Here is a 20,567-nt window from a genome sequence, read left to right on the forward strand (position 1 = left end):
CTGAGAGGAAAAAGAAAAGACATCTAAGTCAATTGAATTACACAACCTTCTTCTTCTAGGATTGATACTTTGTACTCATGTTCTGATGCTTTACTATTGATGTATAGGACACCAAAATCTTCTTAGACAGTAAAACTGAAAGTGTGATTTCAAAAGAAACTAGAGAAGAATATCAAGTATTTTAAAACTTACAGGGCTTGCTCATGAGTCTTGAATATCAACAAATCACATTCTGTAAAACAATCCTGTGTATCTTTTTCTAATTTTCAGCAGAAGTTCATAGAATAATGCTTCAGTAGTTTATCTGGTCTTTCTAATTAAACAAACAATCAAAAACACTCCCAAGATTAAAATGCCTACACAGCTCAAGACAAATTTAATTTAAAACAACTTTACGGGAGGAACATAAGAACAGTTCTGTGTCTCAGCTAAGTAAAATTTTATACAGTGAAGAATTTTATTAAATGTAGGAGAAAAGAAAATTGTATTTACAAGAAATGAATGTGTGCTTTACTGTTTTTCTCTTCAGAAGCTAGAGGAGTGAGAATGAATGGGGAATGTGAGAAGGAAGACAACAAACTTCCTTCCTAATTTCAGGAATCTTCACAATGACATACAGAAAATTTCCCTGCCAATAGATTATTACCCTTTTTCTTCTCAGGCACAAATACAAAATAATCTTTCCATAAAAGTTAAACTTGACAATATTTTCCCATTCCTAAATTATAAACAGGGTATGCATGCTAAGGGAAAGTTTCATGGGTGTTTTTGAGGAAGTAGTAGGAGAAAATCATGTCAGGTGAGTGCTAGACTGAGGGACAGTTATAATGTCAAGGGCTAAATAAAGGAATGAGCTGGGCTACCATACAAATGTTTCTTCAGGTGGTCCTATCTCTTTGCAACAAAATCAATCAACATATAATACCAAAAGATTTTCTCTATGTTTTTTTTTTTTTTTTTTTTAAACTGGAGTACCAACTAGGAAACTCCTACAGGAATAATCTACAAGATATAGCCTACACTCTCCAAGGTATACTTTTATGCCCATAGGGTATATAGGCATATTTTCTGACATAATAGGATATGGTAAGAAAAGATGAGATAAGATATAAAATGCTGGTGAGGAACTTTTCAGGGTTTATTGAAGTTAGGGCATCACATCAAAACCTAGAATTCTGCACAAAATATGTTTAAATTCCAGAAGAATTTTTCACTGCAATTTTTACAATTTCAAACTTTTGGATAGAGAGGGGTAGGCAACAAGTAATCCAAATAATCCAGACCTTCAGTAAATCAAGGGTATGACCATGACTTATCTGGAATATGGGAGACTGGAGTCCATCTCCCTGCTGTCTGATTTCAAACAGTAACTTTGAACATGTATCTTTCATATTCAGAGTGAGTGCTGTTACAAGTAAACTATAGTTAGTTTCTTTCTCTGATGTAATGAATATTCACTTATATAAACAAAGGACAACAGTCTCAGAAATATTGATTGAAAGAGAGAGAAATTTCTGTTATTCATATATATTTTACTGATTACAGGGGCCAGAAATTCAAAATGAAAGCTGACATTCACTCTTTCCGTCAAAAATAAAGAATCCCCAAGAGAATGCTAAAAGCAAATAGGCAAATAAGAATGGCAAGTATGGATAAAATTGAATGTTTTGAGGACTGAAGATGCCTGTTAGAATGGCTTGTTTCACTAATAGCTTGAATAGATAGAATTTGAGATTTCCAGCTAATGGCTTTTTCTGTGGTCCTTATGCCCCCTCGCATGGCTTTCCTGTTAATTTAAACACTGTTTGTGCTGCTACTGTCAGCTCATAGCAGCTGCAAGATCAAACCTTAAGGGAGCCAGGCAAACTGGATGCGTCTTTTTTCAGGATATAAACTACAGCCAGACATTTGTTTTACATTATTTGTTTACAAAAGAAAAATTACAGTCTTTGTAATTCTCACAAATGTAACTTCTTGTGCCAGCCAGGATGTCAATCCCTAATGTTCTAAAAGTTACCCTTGAGTGTCTCATTTTCTATTTTGGATAGCTAAATGTAAATTAATTTTGTTCTATTCAAATTGATTTAACCTTTCTTCAAAAGCTGTAATACCCATTTCTATGAGGAGAAACTGTGATCCATAAACTTTAAAAAAAAAAAAAAAAAGTGTTCAGCTCAGGTTTAGTTTTGTTAGTGCAGTGTTTATTCATTTTTATAGATATTTTAAGGTAATAAGGAAGGCAAAACTACTTTATTGAAGAACTTTTAAATTTAGATTTCTAAAGTATATTCATGTTGTGTTGTGGTAACATGGAAAGAAAGAAATATTCTTTATGTTCATCCCTAGAAGATAAAAAAAGAAAAAAAAAGAAAAAAAAAGAAAAAAAAAGAAAAAAAAAGAAAGTAATCTTATGTTTTGAAAATCAATATTTGACTTTAGAAGCTCCCATATTTTATTACTTCATGTCTCAGCCTGCTTCTTTTGTGTGTTAGGTCTCAGTATTTAGAAACTCATTCTCATTGTCCAAAACTGCAAAAAATCATTGCGTTTCCACTATACGGTCATATTCATGTTCACTTGGCAATACTACCCTTTCACCTTAATGGTGCTTATATTTTAAGTTTGTATTTACGTTATTTGATGTAATAAAATGTACCCATTAATACATCTCCATTTTAATGAACAAGCAGAGAAAGTACATGAGTTAAAAAGAGAGGATACAGAACTATAAACTGCTCTGTGTTAGTTGAGAGTTTTCAAGTGAGAAATACTTTTGACACCTTTGTCCTCTTTGCGTCAAGGTAAATGAGTTTTAAGTAGGTCAGATGGGTTCTCAGTTTGAGTCTGTCTCTGTGTAATGTGGTTCAAGTGTCTGTAGGGGGGCATGATTCATGGTACATTCCAGATCACTTCCAAATATAACACTGCATTTGTGTGTGTGTGTGTGAAAATCATGGCATAAAGAACTGATTGAATAGTGATCTCATACCTTTTTCTGCCTTGTGTTATATCAATTTCCCCCTATTAAAGAATAATCATTGTTTATTACAGTATAGTATTTTTAATGGATTGAACTTGTCATACATGATTATAAACACATAAATGAAATAGTATTATTTAATATTCTATATGTTATAGCTAGCATTTTTCTTGATGTTTGGTAATTAGAATGCATATTTACATGTCTGTGTGTGTGAAAGAAACATAAACATAAACAAATGGAGATACCAGGCATGTGGGGAAATCAGCTATTGTGTTTACACATGCCTGAACAGCAACAATTTTTTTAAGCTAATTAGAAATATGATGTATTTCAAGGGCAGGAACGAAGATTATTAATAAGCTGGGAAGAGACAGGTATATCAAAACAATAAATTGATTTAGTTAAATAGTTGTTTGATATTTAAATTATCAACAATGCAAAGGTATTAATTTAATACATAATGTGGAAACTTATTTCCAAGTAACTGTTATTTGAGTGATACGAAATATTTTAATTGATAACACTACTTTTCTTTACGGGAATTGTTGCAAGGGGACTGAGGCAAATCTTAGGGAAATGTTAAGAAAACCTGTCCAGCTGGGAAAGACAGGTGGATATCATCTTTGCGAGTAATTTCAGACAGAATTATATGGCTGAAGAAGAAGAAAAACCCCTCTGGCTACAGCCATGCATGGGGGATTATGGCGTGATTACTGTGTTTGACTTTTTAATAATATTTTGCTTAATAACTGATTATGCTTCAAATAGCCATGGGCATCATGTTGAAAGTATTACGTTAAGAAGGGGACCAAAAGTTCCCTTCGCTTAAGACTCTGTTTCCAAAACCAATCAATAACCATTGCTATTTAAGACAGTATAGGCATCCAGACAGTTACACTCTTTCAGAAATTCTTGTACTTTCTGGCCCCTTAATTTTTTTTATCACAAATCACAGTAGGTTTACAGTTTATAAGTGCTGTGAGTTTTTTGCTTAAGTTAAGATGGATAGATAAGTTCTACTTACTTTGAAGAGAAAGCTTACAATTGACAGGCTCAATGTTATTGTACCTGGCTTTTGCATCACTGTAATGAAGGAGTAATTTTGTACACAATGCCAGAAATTTAAGAAGGTCTATATTTTTTACTTAAATATAATCTAAATCACTACTGGCATCAATATGAATGAGAACATTTGGAATGTATTACTAAACTACACTACAACTACACTACTTAGTTTTTGTTTATTTGTTTGTTTTTTATCATTTACAGAAAAGTTCTGTGATGCCAAGCTGTGTTCTAAGTTAAAATGAATATTAGCGCTGCAGGTCAGTGCCTGCAATACTCTCTGTCTCTGTCCTGAGTTAAACTGAAACTGAACGGGATGTGGGACATGACTGGGAAGAAGAAGGGAAGCTATGCTATTAGTGACCAAAAATGGCATCCGATTGCACAGCTCAAGCTGGGGAAAGGAGGAAGGTGGTGTAAGAAATGGCCAAAATGGGTAACTGGATGGGACTCCTTTCGGATGAGAGGAGCCTTTCAGGGCCAGTAGGGCCCAGGTAGCCAGGTCAGTAAAACCACGTAAGACCAAGATTGTCTTGACAGCTGTGTCTGACTTGCCAAATCTGGGTACAGGTGCAGCAAAACAGAGACTGATGGGGGAAAAGAAGTTGATGTTGGGTAGTTTATTTGGGAAGAGACTGAGGAATAGAAAGAGAAGTAGGAGAGTGGCCAAATGGAGGGAAATGGGGGGACAGAAGTTTAGCAAGTCATTGATGACTGTTGTCCAGGGGTACCTGCTGGGCAGTCCTGATCTTGAGCTCTGCAAAGGAAACCATGGCAATGAACTCAGACATTTGCTCTGACAATACTATGTACGCCAAACACACTCCTGAATTCAGAAGGAGCAAAGGGGATAGGGTGTTTTCTTTGGCTGGGACAGGACCAGATAGTCAAATCTGGTATCTCTTCTGTTGGTGGCTATATCCAGACTGATGGCAGTCAATTCTTCCCAGTTCTTCCAAAACAATGATTTAGGTGACTTTTCTACAATGCACAATCTAATATTTGCGGATTAGTCTTAGTTTGCTATTGAGGACATTTGTGCAAAGAAATGGATCTCCAAAAAAAAAGAAAAAAAAAACAAGGAAAGTTTTTTGCACAGTTTTCAGAGCATCTGGTAGGTAAAGACCTGGCTGGATGGCCACACCCAGGGAGTGGTGGTCTCTGTCCAGGTGGAGGCTGGTGTCACGTGGTGTCCCTCAGGGGTTTCTCCTGGGACTGGTGCTGTTTAATATCTTCATCAATGACATTGATAATGGGATTGAGTGTACCCTCAGCAAGTTTGCAGATGACACCAAGCTGAGTGGTGCAGTTGATACAACAGAAGGAAGGGATGCCAGCCAGAGGTATCTGGACAAACCTGAGAAGTGGGCCCATGTGAACTGAATGAGGTTCAACAAGTACAAAGTGCTGCACCTGTGTCAGGGCAATCACAGACATGAGTACAGACTGGGAGAAGAACTAATTGGGAACAGCTTTATGGAAAAGGAACTGGGGACGCTGGTGGATGAAAACTCAATGTGAGCCAGCAGTGTGTTCTTTCAGTCTCCTGGGTTGCAGCACTAGAGACATGGCCAATACGTTGAGGAAGGTGGTGTTCTTCCCCCCTGCTCTGCCCTTGTGAGGCCCCACTTGAATTACTGCATCCAGGTCTGCGGCCCCCAGCACAAGCATGTGGACCTCTTAGGGAAGATCCAGAGGAGGGCCACAAAGGTGACTAGAGGGCTGGAGCGCCTCTCCTACAAAAAAAGATTGAGAGAGCTGGGGCTACTCAGCCTGGAGAAGAGAAGGTTCCGAGGAGACCTCATTGCAGCTTCTCAGGACTTAAAGGAGGCTTATAAAAATATAGTGACTTTTTATGTTGACAGTAATAAAACAAGGAGGAAAGGTTTAAAACTCAAAGAGGGGAGATTTAGATTAGAGATCAGAAGGAATTTCTTCACTCAGAGGGTGGTGAGGCACTGGAACAGGATGCCCAGAGAGGCTGTGGATGCCCAGTCCCTGGAAGTCAAGGCCAGGTTGGATGGGGCTTTGAACAACATGGTCTAGTGAAAGGTGTCTCTGCCCATGGAAGCGGGTATGGAATTAGATGATCTTTAAGGTTCCTTGAATCCAAGCCATTCTGTGAGTCCCATGGTTCTATGATTTATCCCATTAGCAATCCACCTTTGATCCTTTAAAGTCATATTAAGATTCCCTTCAGTGTTTTTGATATTCATACTCTTTTCAGAGACATTGTGATTTTTATTTTAATTTTATTTATTTATTTATTTATTTATTTGAGAAATCTGAGCACCTTGCCTTGGTTTTCTTGAATCATCATTTACGGATGGTCATTGTGGATTTGAGTTGTAGCTTTGACAATTCATATTACATAGCTGACATTGCACAACTGAAGAAGAACAATGACCAATTAGTACCCTTAGGTATGAAGCTAATTACTAAGTGGATATTTTAACATCGTATGGGGAAAAACAGCAGCAACAACAACAGTTGGTTTAGGACCACATCTGTTTGATGTGGTAGTTTGCATGGATAATAATATCTTTTTGACTTAATTCTTATCCTGTTCTCCCATTACCTATACCAAGTATATTCTGTGAAAAAGGGATCTTCAGCTGTATTGGGTTTACCTGGCAAAGTTTTGGTAGTAGGGTACTGCAGAGGTGGCCTTTGTGAGAAGAGTCCAGAAGCTGCCCCATATTAGGTAAGGGCCAGTTTCAGCCAGATCCAAAGGGATGTGCTGCTGCCCAGAGCCGAGCCAGTAAGTGATGTTGTCTGCCTCTGGAAGAGCAGATTTAAGAAAGGGGGGGGGGGGGGGGGGGGGGGGGTGAACTTCTTCACAACAGCAAGCTGGGGCAGACCCCATGTCAGTGCAGCAGGAGGTGCTCCAGGCACGCAACAGCAGTTCCCCTGCGGCCTGTGGAGAGGCCCCTGGTGGAGCAGGCTGTCCCCCTGCAGCCCATGGGTCCCACACGGAGCAGATCTCCATGCTGCAGCCTGTGGAGGAGCCCCCGGTGGAGCAGGTGGATGTGGCCTGGAGGAGGCTGCAGCCCATGGAGAGCCCCCGCAGGAGCAGGCCCTGGGCCAGAGCTGCAGCCCGTGGAGAGGAGCCCACGCAGGAGCAGGGGGTCTGGGGGAAGCTGCCGCCCGTGGGGGACCCATGCTGGAACAGTTTGCTCCTGGGGGATGGATCCTGTGGTACGGAGCCATGATGTGGGAGCAGTTCTTGAAGAGCTGCTGCCTGTGGACAGCCCCCTCAGGATCAGTTCGGGAAGGACAGCATCCTGTGGGAGGGACCCCACGTGGAGCAGGAGCAGAGAGTGACCGTGAAGGAGTGGCAGAGATGAAGCGTTAGGGACTGACCACAGCCCCCATTCCCCGTTCCCCTGCACTGATTGGGAGGAGGACATAGAAAAGGGTGGAGGGGTGGGGGGTGTATTTAGTTTTTGTTGTTGTTGATTTCTCACTGCTATAGCTTGTTAGTAATAGGTAATAAATTTCTCTAATCTCACTGTGCTTAGTCTGTTTTGCCCATGACAATAATTGCTGAGTGATCTCCCTGTCCTTATCTCAACTCTTGAGCCCTTTTCATAGTTTTTTCTTACCCTTTCCCTTTGTAAAGGGGGAGTGAGAGAGCAGTTGCAGTGGAGCTAAGCTGCCCAGCTGAGTAAAACCACCACATCAGCCTTTTTTGGTAGAGAGCATGCTTAGAATGCTGCTGTAGTCTAATAATTTCCAGGTAATAGATAGAAGAACTTCATGATCACATTTACGTGATATTCACATCCTGAATATTTAGGGTACAATTACCCAAGTGCAAGAATGTTAGCTGCGATAAATAACCTAAGTATTCCACTGTTTCCTGAGACTATTGACACTGTGAAGATTGATTTTTTTTTAAGGAAAAAAAAAATGGTACAAGTTTTGTCGCCTAAATTCATCTGTCACACATACCAATAAAAACAAGATTATATAAATATATTTTTAATTGATTAACTGTTTGGTAAATTTTAAGTTATTTTTTAAGAATGTGCCCATTTTATATTTTCCTTGCCTCTTTCTGTTACCTTACCATTTTTTTAGCCTTTTGTTTTTTTTATTGTTTTTGCTACTCTACAGCTTAGCTGTTTTAAAGATCAGTAAGGACATATCTGGACAGAGCGTCCTCTCCCAGGGAGACTGTAGCTCTGGAGTCCAGTTTGTTCTTCATTTATGGCCATTTAATTCTCATCCTGATTCTGCAGGGTTTGAAACTAAGCATATTTTACCCTTTCATTTCTCCTTTGAGAAGGTACAGAGAAAGGCACAGAGAAATGTACTCACTTGTCCTCTTTTACTGCACATATGCTCACACATATACTCTGTTAGAGGTCAAAACACACTGCTAAGTTTTACATCGTAAGCAGACGTCTGTGTGCTTGAAGCCCCCCATTAGGATAAGTGCATGCGAGCATGATGATTCTTATAGTTGAAGCAAGAATGCCTCATCCACAGGCTCCCCTTAATCGGGCGACCTGTAGTAGACTCCGACCACATGGTGTCCTTTATATGTGTGTGTAGTTGTTAACTTTCACGCACAAGCTCTCAACCTGTTCATGGCTGTTTCTCAGAGGCATCTCCTTGCAATCAATCCCTTCCCTGACGTAGAGGGCAACAACCCCTCCCCTCCTTCCCTATCTCTTTTGAGGAATTTGTAGCCCTCTATTCCAGTGTTCCAGTTGTGTGATCCATCCCACCACATTTCCATGATAGCAATCAGGTCACATTTGTCTAATTGCACCATGGTTTCCAATTCTTCCTGCTTATTTCCCATGCTTTGTGTGTTGGTGTGAAGGCACTTCAGCTGGGCTACCAGTTGCATCACTTTTCCAGAAGAACCCTTTCTGATTGCTTTGGGACAGTTCACAAGTATTTCCCTGTTGTTTTTTAGAGTGACAATGTTCTCATGTATGCTTCCTTCACTGAGAGGTGCATCTCTTCACCGCATCTAGTTTAAAGTCCTCCTGATAAGCCCAGCCAGCTTACTGCCCAAAAAACTCTTGCTCACCTAGTCAGGTATGCCCCATCCAACGTCAGCATGCCCAGTCTCTCAGAAGTGCATCCAAGATTGTAGAACCTAAAACCTTAAACATGGCCCCAGCCTTGCAGCCAGTCATTCACTTGGTCTGTTCTTCTCCTTCTTCTTGGGTCCCAGTCACCAACGGGGAGAACACTACTTGCACTCCTGATCCCTTTATCATCTTTCCAAGGGACATAAAATCCCTTTTGATATTTTGGAGTCTCCTTCTTGCATCCTTGTTTGATCCTATGTGAAAAAGTAGAGGGGTGGTAGTCTTTGGGACCCACTGGGCTTGGTAGCATCTTCATAATATCACGAATGTAAGCCCCAGGCAGGCAGCAAAGCTTTCTGGAGAGATTATGTGTATGACAAATGGGTGCCTTAGTGCTTCTCAGAGAAGAGTCTCCAATGACTAACATCCTTCATGCTTTTTTTGTGGCACTGGTTCTGATGCAGGTGGGAGACTAAGCTGACTTTGTATGGTTGGCCCTTCTGAGGTTTTTACTATTACTCTTGGAGTCTCCTCTCTCCTGCCCTAGAACATCGTATCTGTTACGCAGGGGCACTTCAGGGGCAAAGGGGAGACTTATCCTCTGTCTCCAAGCAGAGACAAGGGTCCACTCTCCCTCGTCCTGTGAGTCTTTCGAATGTATTGGTTCAGGGCTGGAAGCTTGTTTACCTTCCCATTGCAAGGACTTAAGGCAGGGCTGTTGCTTAGCCCGTATCAGCATATAATACCATTTGTCAACCTCCCACTCAGATTCCTGGATGCTACGTTGCTTGATGAGCTCCTCTCTCCACAGAGCCACCTGTTTGAAAAGTTCATTCAGTTGGGCACACTTACACCCACGACACCCACCTCTGCTTTCAGGACTTACGGAAACCTCCAGACACTGGAGTTCCCTGGAACTGAGGGTCTTGGCAGCTCAGCTCTTTCCATACTCAGGAGGTTTGTCTGGGTGTGGGCCTCTGCCCAGGGAGGCTGTGGCCCCTCCATCTGGATTTCAGCCTCAGACCAGCAGGCTCAGCGGGTGGGCACCACTCCTGTTACAGTAGAAGGCCCTTCCTCTACTGCTCCCAGAATACAAAATGACCCACCTTCTACCCTCCCTGCTTGCCCTGCCTGCACGAACTGCCACACAAACTGCTGGACTGATGCGCCACACCCTGTTTGCCTGCCCTGTTTGCCACACTCCTGGTTGCTCGCACTCCCTAGGGGCTGCCTTTGTACAACAGAGGGATGTAGTATCAATAGTTCATTGATTTAGCCTACTTGCTAGTACAAGTTATAAAAATACTATTGAGAGCAAGAATTATCATGAAATATGTCTCATATCTTTTGTCTCATTTGAGGCTGAAAAAATATATTTGCATGGTACATCATGCATTCATTTCTTCACTATTCTGTTGAAATATTAGAGCCGTAAGTTTTAATGCAATCAGATATGTAACACATCAAATTGTATGGACAGATGTACAATAATAAAATGTTCTTCATAATTTTTATTGTTATTTAAAAGAAAGTCAAACAACATTCACAAAATGTTTAGAGAGGGACAGATTCAATCTCCAGTATTAAATGTATTTTCAATGCATTTTTTCCCCTCAGTTCATCGAATTTTTTGCCCTCAATTTTTGTTCCTAGTTTCTTTAATGCAGAAGTACTCCCTTTAATCTAAGTGAATCACATATTTCAACCTCTCCAACAGTCCATTTTACATGGGTTTATAATTTCTTAAAAAGAATTTAACTGGTTGTAGTGATAACAGTTTTTAGTGCTTTTGGACATCTAATCTCAAAAAGGGAGTTGCCGAATGTGTCTGCTAGTGGACTGGATGCTGGATCTTCCTTCCTTCCTTCCTTCCTTCCTTCCTTCCTTCCTTCCTTTTGGGTCGTTTTGTTTTGTTTTGTTTTGTTTCCAGTTCCACAAAACTAGAAAGGTATTAACTGTGTGTAGGGCATGCTTTTAAGACATTCTCTCTGTTCAAGAATGATAATTATTGTGAAATAAAAATTAGGTTAAGATTTCCTGCAATGTTAGTAAGAAGAGTAGTCACATTGCCTGGCGAATAAGCAAAGTGAAATCAGAATTATTATTTGTTCATACATTGCTCATAATATATATATATATATTTTTTTTTTCTGATACAAATTTTCCCACTCTATATACCTCCACTGTTTTGTGTTTCCCCAAAATTTCCACTGTGTTACTTGCACAAGGTTTTTCTTTGCCTCTGCAGAATAGAAAATAGGTCTGCAAATGGGTATCTTATCCAGAAAAGTGCCAAAAGGAACAGAACTACTGAATGTGAATTGCCAGTGTCGAGCTGGAGGGGGCTGCTGGAAGGAGATCAGGTGAGGAGTTCATCTGTGATAAAGGGTTTCATAGACTAGGGCAATGCAACACTAAAATGGGGTCATAATTCTTCATTTCATATTGTGCAGCAGTTTTCCACTAGAGAGGGAAGTCTCTAGTAATATTTTCAGTTGAACAGTAGGAAAGAAAAAATAAAGAGATCTACATCCTCCACCTACAGCTCTTCAGGTCTCACTGATTGTCTGTTTCAAGGGTTAGTGATAATGCTTACTGAGATCAGATGACGTTTTTGGTCATGGCACTGTGAAGTGTTCAGGTGTCATCACCAACCAGAGTGCTTGTCTGTGTCTCAGAAAGAGTCTGGTTGCAAACTCACTTCACAGGTGCTGGAGAAGAGTATATATACCACAGAAAGACTTGTCCTTGTATCACAATATATTCAGACCAAGACTGAAGTCAATCTGTTAACTCTAGTAAAATTGGAACATTGGGGAAAGAAGAAATTAAGCAATAAAGCAACTTGGTAAAGGTCTCTCAAGGTGGACACCAAATTACATTTAAAAATAAATAATGGTAGTAGATCAAAAGAAAAGAGATGCCTGGATTATTCTATCACAATATGAGTAAATAGATACTTACACATTTTACCAAATGGTTTACCATTTGGTTTACCAAATGGTAAAAATGGTAACCAAAAACAAACCAAAGCTGAACAGCAGTTTTCTCTGTCTTTTCTCTGAAACTTGTTAAGTTTCTTTAACAAAGAATTAAATAAGCAACAACAACAACAGAAAACAACCATGAATAAAGGATCTTGGATAGCAGTCTATATATACTGGTGAGACAAGTGCCAGTTATGATATCTGAACATCAGTTTGCAATCAGGGAGATGTATATTTCAAGCTTTTGTAAATTCAAGTCCATAGTGTTTTTTATGACCCATAAACACTGAATAAATCCCAAACATGAAAAAAACAAAACAAACAAACAAAAAAAAAAAGAAAGAGGTTGGTTATATTCTGCCAGCCATTTATGTGATTCCATTCATCAAGTATCAGTTTTCCTACTGCTTTTGAAACAGGAATATGACAATACGAAAAAAGAAGGTGCCCTCACCCTACATATGACTTCAGCAAAGTCAGACTATTATGGATATGTGGCAACCAATAGATTTATCAGGGTGTACATATACTACTTCTGTCTGTTGGTTTCCTACATTGCCCACTTGGACCTTATTTTTCTTGTCCTTCTGCTCATTTGCCTATAGTACTTTTATGCTAGATGACTGTCAGGATCCCTTCTGGAATTGGTAGCTCGCTCCCTGAGCAATTCTTCCTGTAGGCAATAAGGACCAGACTACATCAGGCTTCATACCTTCTACCTAACATTAGTCTTCAGGGTTCCTTCTAGCATTTCTTATGCCCTAATATATGGCATGCATAGTGTGAGCATTCTGTAGGTAGCCACAAAGACCTGCAGGCATTTACCCAAACAGAAATTGTTCCAGGTTCTTCGCAGTGTGGGCACAAGTGAATAGCTAAGAAACAGTACAGTCCTTTCTCAAAAGGAACTTGAACCCTTACACTCTACTCTGAGGGGGAAGAAAGCTGAGCTATATGGACACAAGCTAGATTGTGCCACCTAGTTTTGACAACACAGAAAAGTCCCTAGACTGCTTTATTTACTTGTATCTATTATGCGGACATAGCATTAGTGACAAGTGAATCAGGATGATGATAACCAAATCATTCTTTTTTTCTATATATTTTTGCCATTATTATCCTTATGAACATTCTGATATGATCTGACAACAAATAATGGATGAAAAGGACTACAGTGAAAGAGTAAAACCATTCCAACTGCTGTAGATAATGCAGGAAATAAATGATACAGACTTGAAAACAGAGCACTTCTTTAGCAAAGGGGAGGGTAATTACCCTCCAGAGATGTCATTCTTCTCTGCTACTCATCTTCACCTATGACCTTTATGAAGGTATCATGAGCAGAAGGATGATATCTATTTTTTTCTACAATGACATTAAGTTTGATTTGTTAGTTACTGGAATACATGTCAGGAAAAGAGCAGGTCATGAGCTGCTTTCAAGTAGCTATTTAATGCAAGATCAGGGGCTAATTATTTTAGTATTATCTTCCATTATTCAGTCATGGCTAAGGCTCTGAACTTGGTGTATAAATATTGCTAAGGGATAATACAAGGCAATTATAGCTGTAGCATTCTGTCTCATAAACATAACACAAGACTATATTCAAGAGCATGATAATAATGCAGACTTAAAGCCCATAATCACGGCAACAGGACTATCTGGAGCATATGCTTTCAGACTTACAGGACCTTGTATAACCCTATGTATTCAACATGGGAACTAGCAAGCACCTTCAGTCGGGAATCTGTGAGCAATCTACCATCCATGAACCACTAGAACTACACAGGCCTGTGTAGTTCATAGGATGAGATCTGGAGCTGAAAAATGTTGTATCCTTAAATAACTTGCTATGTAAACCTCTCTGTATAAATGTCTTCTCACACATGATCTTAAGAAGTTTCAGCAGTAGTAGTGACTGTGTTTCATCTATATTTAAATGAATATTTCATCTATATTTAAATGAAGGAATCCTCTCGTTCTGAGAGAAAAAAAATAAAAAAAGCTTATGTCTGTCATATCTGAATGTGAGATGTACTTAAATATACTTTCTGTATACATTAGAGCACCAAGTTTCCCAGATAGTATTTTCCTAACAGCTGGCCAACAGCAGCTTGTTGTACAAGCATTCTTCTAAGCCAGTTCCAATAGACTCCATTCTATGACTCTTTTCAGTCAATGTTAAATCATGCTATTGGTGGCAATATCATTCCATGTTTTCAGTTTGTGTTAGGGAGGAACCTGTGTCTCAACATAGACAGTTTTCTGGCAGGCTGAATAAGATCTTAATGACTTTGTAATATAATGAAAAGAACATCAAAGTCATGTACCTAAAGAATAGGTATTCCTGCTAAATGAGAAGTTCATAGCCACATATTGATGTGCCATAACACAGTAATGTATATGTTCATTACCATTATCATACAAACAAGAAGAGACGTAGCTTCCTGTTGGTCAAGTGACATGAAATGTTTCATGAAGTCTTGGGGATGCTGAGAAGTAGGATCCATTTGTGGCAGACAGAGCCATTTCTCATGCTGCTCAACAGGTGATGGTACTGAGGAAAATATTTTGGTTCATATATGTGAAAACATTTCCGTGAGCATTTTTTTAAAATGCAAATTACCTGCCCCAAATGATTTTAAACTTACATTAAAAATAAATTAATAAAATAAAATAAAATAAAATAAAATAAAATAAAATAAAATAAAAATAAAATAAAAGTCTTGAATGGATTGCAGTGCAGATGCAACCAAATAGCTCAAGTTGTTTAACTAACTTGTTTGTGTTTTCCATTGGTAGAATGAAATAAACTTCAGGTATTGTAATATTTGTATAATACTTGAAGGTATTGCTTCACTTTAACCAAAATATTTTACTTTATGCACAGAGGTTTTTAATTCTTTCCAAAAATTTGATGGCTCTCTCCGTTTTTCCCCATCTCCAAGTAAATTTCAGAATGCCCTTTACTCTTTTTGAAAGAAAGTTGAATGTGTCATCTTTTATTTTTACAGTTTCAGATGTACTCTCTCTCCAGACCTCTTACTGTATTCAGAAATAATTCAGGAAGTCATCACTTGGTTAATATAGTGTTACACTACTTGATGAATAAACCTCAGACCATAAATTTGATGCACTTAATAGAGTGGGCAGGTTCTGATACAGTGTGTGGTACACAGACTACAGTCATTCATAAACAAACAGATAATCTACAACTGGGCACCAAATTTCAAACCTCTTGCTTCACTGGGAAATATGATATCTACTTTCTAGAAGAAAGTGGTTGGATGCAGTTCTATAAGATTTCCACCTTCAGGAGACTGAGTTTGTGAGAATTTTGAACCTTTAAGCTGTGCCTATTTTATTATTATTATTATTATCATCACTCTTTTTTTTTTTTTTTAATATATCTATTGAATTCCAGTGGGTTGACTATGATTTATTTTGCTAGATGTCAGATAACAAAATAAATCTGTGCTAAAGGATCTGCTTCATCTGTATGATGCTAAATTGCAACTTGGAACTGTCCTTGAAGGAGAAAGGTATAGTATAACTTTAGCTCCAGGCAACTTCTTTTACCCCTAGCCACAGTGTTTACCATGCTATTCTTATCTGGAAATAAATAAATAAATAAATAAAAACATATCTGAATTGTAGATAAATCTGCAAAGTTGTAGATAAAACAAGTTATAGGTAAAACATCAGAACTATAGTTAATGTGTCTGTGAGGTGATGCAATGAATGGCTTTTCTTCTGACTGCCCCTCTACATTTTGTCTTCTGAAATACATCTGGTGCAGATGTTTCTTAATAGTAGGTATAGCTGGTAAGTTTCTTAGGAGGAATTAGACTAGGTACTTGTTATTATATCAGATCACTTTTACTACTCATTATATTTTCAGCATGCAAGAATCAATTAATATGTAAAGTTATTTGCTGCATATGATCAAAGAAGGCTTGTAAAGAATATCTGAATTGTTTTTTTAGATGCAAAAAGACACAATAAATCCAATGTCTTTTATTATCATATAATTTAAGTATTTCTGACTCAGATGTTTTATTTATAATTGAAAATTTAATTTGACTTCAGGTTTCCCAGGAGAATGTACACTATGCTCAGACACCTGGGGGGGGGTTGGGGAGGGGAGGGGGGATGAGAGAGAGAGAGAATATGAGATAGGCAGAAAAAATAAAATATCAAAAACTTCGTTAAGCTGTTTATGATTCTTTTAGACATCTAATTGATCACTGGTTCTCATTTAGTGATGTAACTCACTTATTGAACAGAGGATTCCTTCTTTCATGTTGAATAAATGTTCTAAAATGATATAGCAAATATAATTTAACTACAGTGGATTCAATTGCTCATATCGTGCTTTTACTTTATTTAATTTATCATCCTAATCCTGTTAGAGGTTTTCTAATCAATTCTCTTTCTTTTTGTATGGCATAAGCTTCTTTCATTTTATGGTGAGAGCAGTAACATCCAAATTAAGTCCTTTTGAACTGAAAGCAAACCAGTTTGGTTCTCGTTAATGTTCTTTCCATCAGGAACTGTTCTCAAATTGGAGCATAACACACTGGTTGTTATTTTCTTATTCATCTGCACACAAAATGACACAATGAAACTCTTCACCTTCGCTGAATCAATGAATTACAGATATCTGAAGTCAACCTCCAACTCTACCAGAAATGCCCTGGTGGCTTATTGCAAGCTCATTAGACCTAAATCCTCAAAATGATGTGTAAGTTGCAGTACTGATTTAAAAAAACTGTCTGTGTGCATAGGTGTGAAAGCTGGTGGAGAATAAGGTACCTAAGTATCACATTTGCAATAGCTCCTACTTTAGAAGCTAACCTCTCAGAGAAAATTCTGCCATAGGTACCAAATAGGGGTAACTATGCGGGGAGGGAGGGAGAGGACGAATTTAGTTCTGTACAAAATTCTCAGCAATTTTCTCCAAATGCTGGACCAAGGATAAGGTTTCCGAATCTTTGCATCTATTTGGCCCCCACTTGTACCCTCAAAGTACCTGTATAATGCCTGCTTCTTTTCTATTTTTTCAGTAACTGGAAAGGAAAATGAAAGGTTTTTATTTATTTATTTATTTATTTATTATTATTATTACCGTCATTTTACAATTTAAGAAGTTGTGAACTTCTATTATGTTTGGGTGATATTCACCTCGCTTGTCCCCCCACTCCCCCAATTTTATGCATTTTTAAAGCAGCTGTTAATAACGCATAGATGCAACCTTGAAATGTAAGCAATGTTCACCACTTATGATTCAAACTATACTTAATTTATAATACAGAAAAGCCTACCTGCCTATCTTCCATTATAGTCTGAAGATATTCAGTTTTCTCTTGAAAGAAAAATCTCAGAATAAAAAACGTTAAAAATGTCCTTGTACTCAGATTTTGGTTGAACTTCAGTCTGAACCCCACTAGCTAAGAATCTCCTGGCAGAATGAGCTGTGAACTGAGACTGAGAAATGGTCTCACAGAACAATTATCATTGAAGCTAGCCAAAGATTTTGGAGTTTAGCATCAAGATCAGAAAGTATTTCTTCAACTAAGTATAAAGAATCAGGAACTGAGCAAACATTGTTGTTAAATGTACCCATAAGCCATTTTTGTTTAACTACAGGCTACAACATACTGTAAACTAAGGACATACTTATTTATATTTTTTATACTTAAATTATTTATACATATAATAAATTAGAGATATGGACCTTTAAAGTGAGATAAGTTGCAAATGTTTTGGAGAAGGGGGCTGATAAGTTATGAAATAGTGGTTTGCTAACAAGCAAAATAGGTAAATTCTCACAGATAATCAGAGGGGAAAGGAAATCTTTGTTACTTTTATTATTTATATTATAAAGAACATCACTATCCCAGAACTTTTTATTCAACTGACAATCAGAGAATGTAAGATATTTAAAGATAATGTTCTTTTTCATTACTGATACTCAGTTAATGTGTAATTATGAAGACTTTTATCTCAAAGATTCTTTCAGTTCTTTCAAGGGTGCTTTCTTTCAGATTTTTTAGTTTAAGCTATTTTGAAGTATCTGAAGATTTATACAGGATACATTGAATGAAATGAAATGCAAACGAGGTTCTATTTTAGTTGCTTCATTATAATGAATAAATATATATATATATTTATTCACGTATGTATATATGTATATATGTATATGTATATATACATATATGTGTGTGTGTATGTATATATACATATATGTATATATGTGTATATATATATATATATACAGAGACAAATGAGTCCCTAAGACCTTGGTACTTGAGATACTTGAAGGCCAAAAAGCTAGCCTGCTTTTCCAGCTACATCAGATGGTCTATTAATTCTTCCTCCAAACCTAGCATTACTAATCAATTTTTGGAATTGCAGGTAATAAAAGTTTAATAATCTAAATATGCTTATTATACCTGCATAGAGGAAGGTTCTCCTGAGTAAATTCAATAAAGACATAAGGACATTTAGAAAGATTCTGAAGATTTAAAAAGGATCCCAGCTGACAAGACTTTATTTTAAATAAAGAAAAAAATGTAGAATGACAGCTATGGTATTTCTTAGCATATAGAAATGAACAACATCACAGACTTGCTGGTGTGAGGGTTACTAGCCATTTTTACCAGAGAAAATGTATAATGTCCTCCTTTCCTCTGATGAATTTAAGACATTGAATTTTCTCATTTAAGACAATGGCATTCTCTCTCCTTTTCCCCTGACAAACCCGTGACTGGATAGATTGATCTGCCAAGACAAGAAATTTTGGGTGACATAAATAATTCAGTAAACTTTATTTAATAGTCTTTAGTCTCTCTATAATGGTTCTAATTAGTTAGACAGAACATTTCTTTCTGCTGCCTGCGAGGTCAGCATTTCAGAGAGGAAAAAATGTCATTTTTAGTTTAAAATACCCTTTTGAATAAAGTTGGGCTTGAAATGTAGAAGACATCCCATCTTCTGTTTGCCAAAGGCAATATTTTAGCAATCTCATTTGCTGCTACCAGTCATGAACTACATGGGAACAAAATGATAGCCTAATCCCACCTTTGATTGCATTGTGAACTTTTTTCTGCCAGGACTTTAATCTCTGAACAACAATCAAGGTGGTAAATGTACTACTGATGCCAATCCCCTAAATGCATTTATATTTAATTTGTAGCAAAGATACATTTCTAATTATGTCTTTAATCCATCAACTGCAGTTGTACCTTTTGGTGCCTGTCTTAGCTAATTAAGTTAGAATTCTTTTAAATTTAATAAAATGTTTTCCAAAATAGCAATTAAAGCATCATTTCAATCTGAAAGTAGTAATAAGTATGTATCTTGTATAAATATGTGCATAGTAACACATAATACTGTATCTCCGAAAATAGCTATCTAAATGTCTATTTATCACATTGCTATTCAAACATTTTTTAGGAAAGGCGAAGTTTTTTTATAGACCAATGTCTTTGTTTGACTCCAGAAAAACAAATTTGATGTTAATATTGAGCACAATAACAGATTAATAAATGAGACCAAAAATATTTTTTATTAGAAGGAAAAAAAAAAAAAAGTGTTCAAGAGAATATTGATTGTTGTCACTGATATAAACAAATTTAATTCAAACTTTTTTTAGAAAATGTTTTGCTGATTCAACAAAAACAGGCTATTTCCTCTTGTTTCAGAAATATACTAATACTTTCCAGGCAGGGGTTATTACTGAGGTAATTATTGTTTGGGACCATTGATTGTCGGTCTTAAACAAGACCAGAACATGGAAGAGAAATAAAAAGTTTCTATATATTCAGCAACCACCAAGTTAGAATCACTGTATTTTACACCTATGATTTTAGAAACATTTCCATACCTCTCCAACTCCCATTTCCAATCAGCAAACAATTTGTTTAACTTTTTAGGATTATCAGTTCTGCCCTTCTCTACTTGGGATAAAGTATCCCAAGTTAAAGACATGGATGCACAATGAATGGCAAGTGAAACTGAACATTCAGCTGGTGTAGTCTGCAGTGGCTACTGCATATCTTTCCCATATTCTTAGAAATGATTTATAGTCTGTCACTGTATGTGAATAGATCGTTACATTCCTGACACTGAATTTTATCTTCCAACCGTTGTTAGATATGGCTATCCTAAACAAGTTTGTGTCCTTTCCTGTTTCATTATTCTCTTTCTTTTCTGGAATATTCAGGACTATGTTGAAGTGCACATGTTCCAGTTCAGTCATTCAGATGGTACTTCTAGTACCTATCTTCCACAGTAGTTAACAAATCGCTTACTTCTATTTTTTTTTCCTGTCTTTTAACCAGCTACTACTCTAAAAAGACATCCATGCTTGCAGAGATCCATTTCTGGTAAGAATTAAATAAATACTTGTTAATTTATAGGTCATACCAGGTATGGCATATTTGCCCACAACCATCTTGGCCACTTCAAATACTTCTC

Source organism: Cygnus atratus, chromosome 1 (assembly GCF_013377495.2).
Source record: "Cygnus atratus isolate AKBS03 ecotype Queensland, Australia chromosome 1, CAtr_DNAZoo_HiC_assembly, whole genome shotgun sequence".
NCBI lineage: Eukaryota > Metazoa > Chordata > Aves > Anseriformes > Anatidae > Cygnus > Cygnus atratus.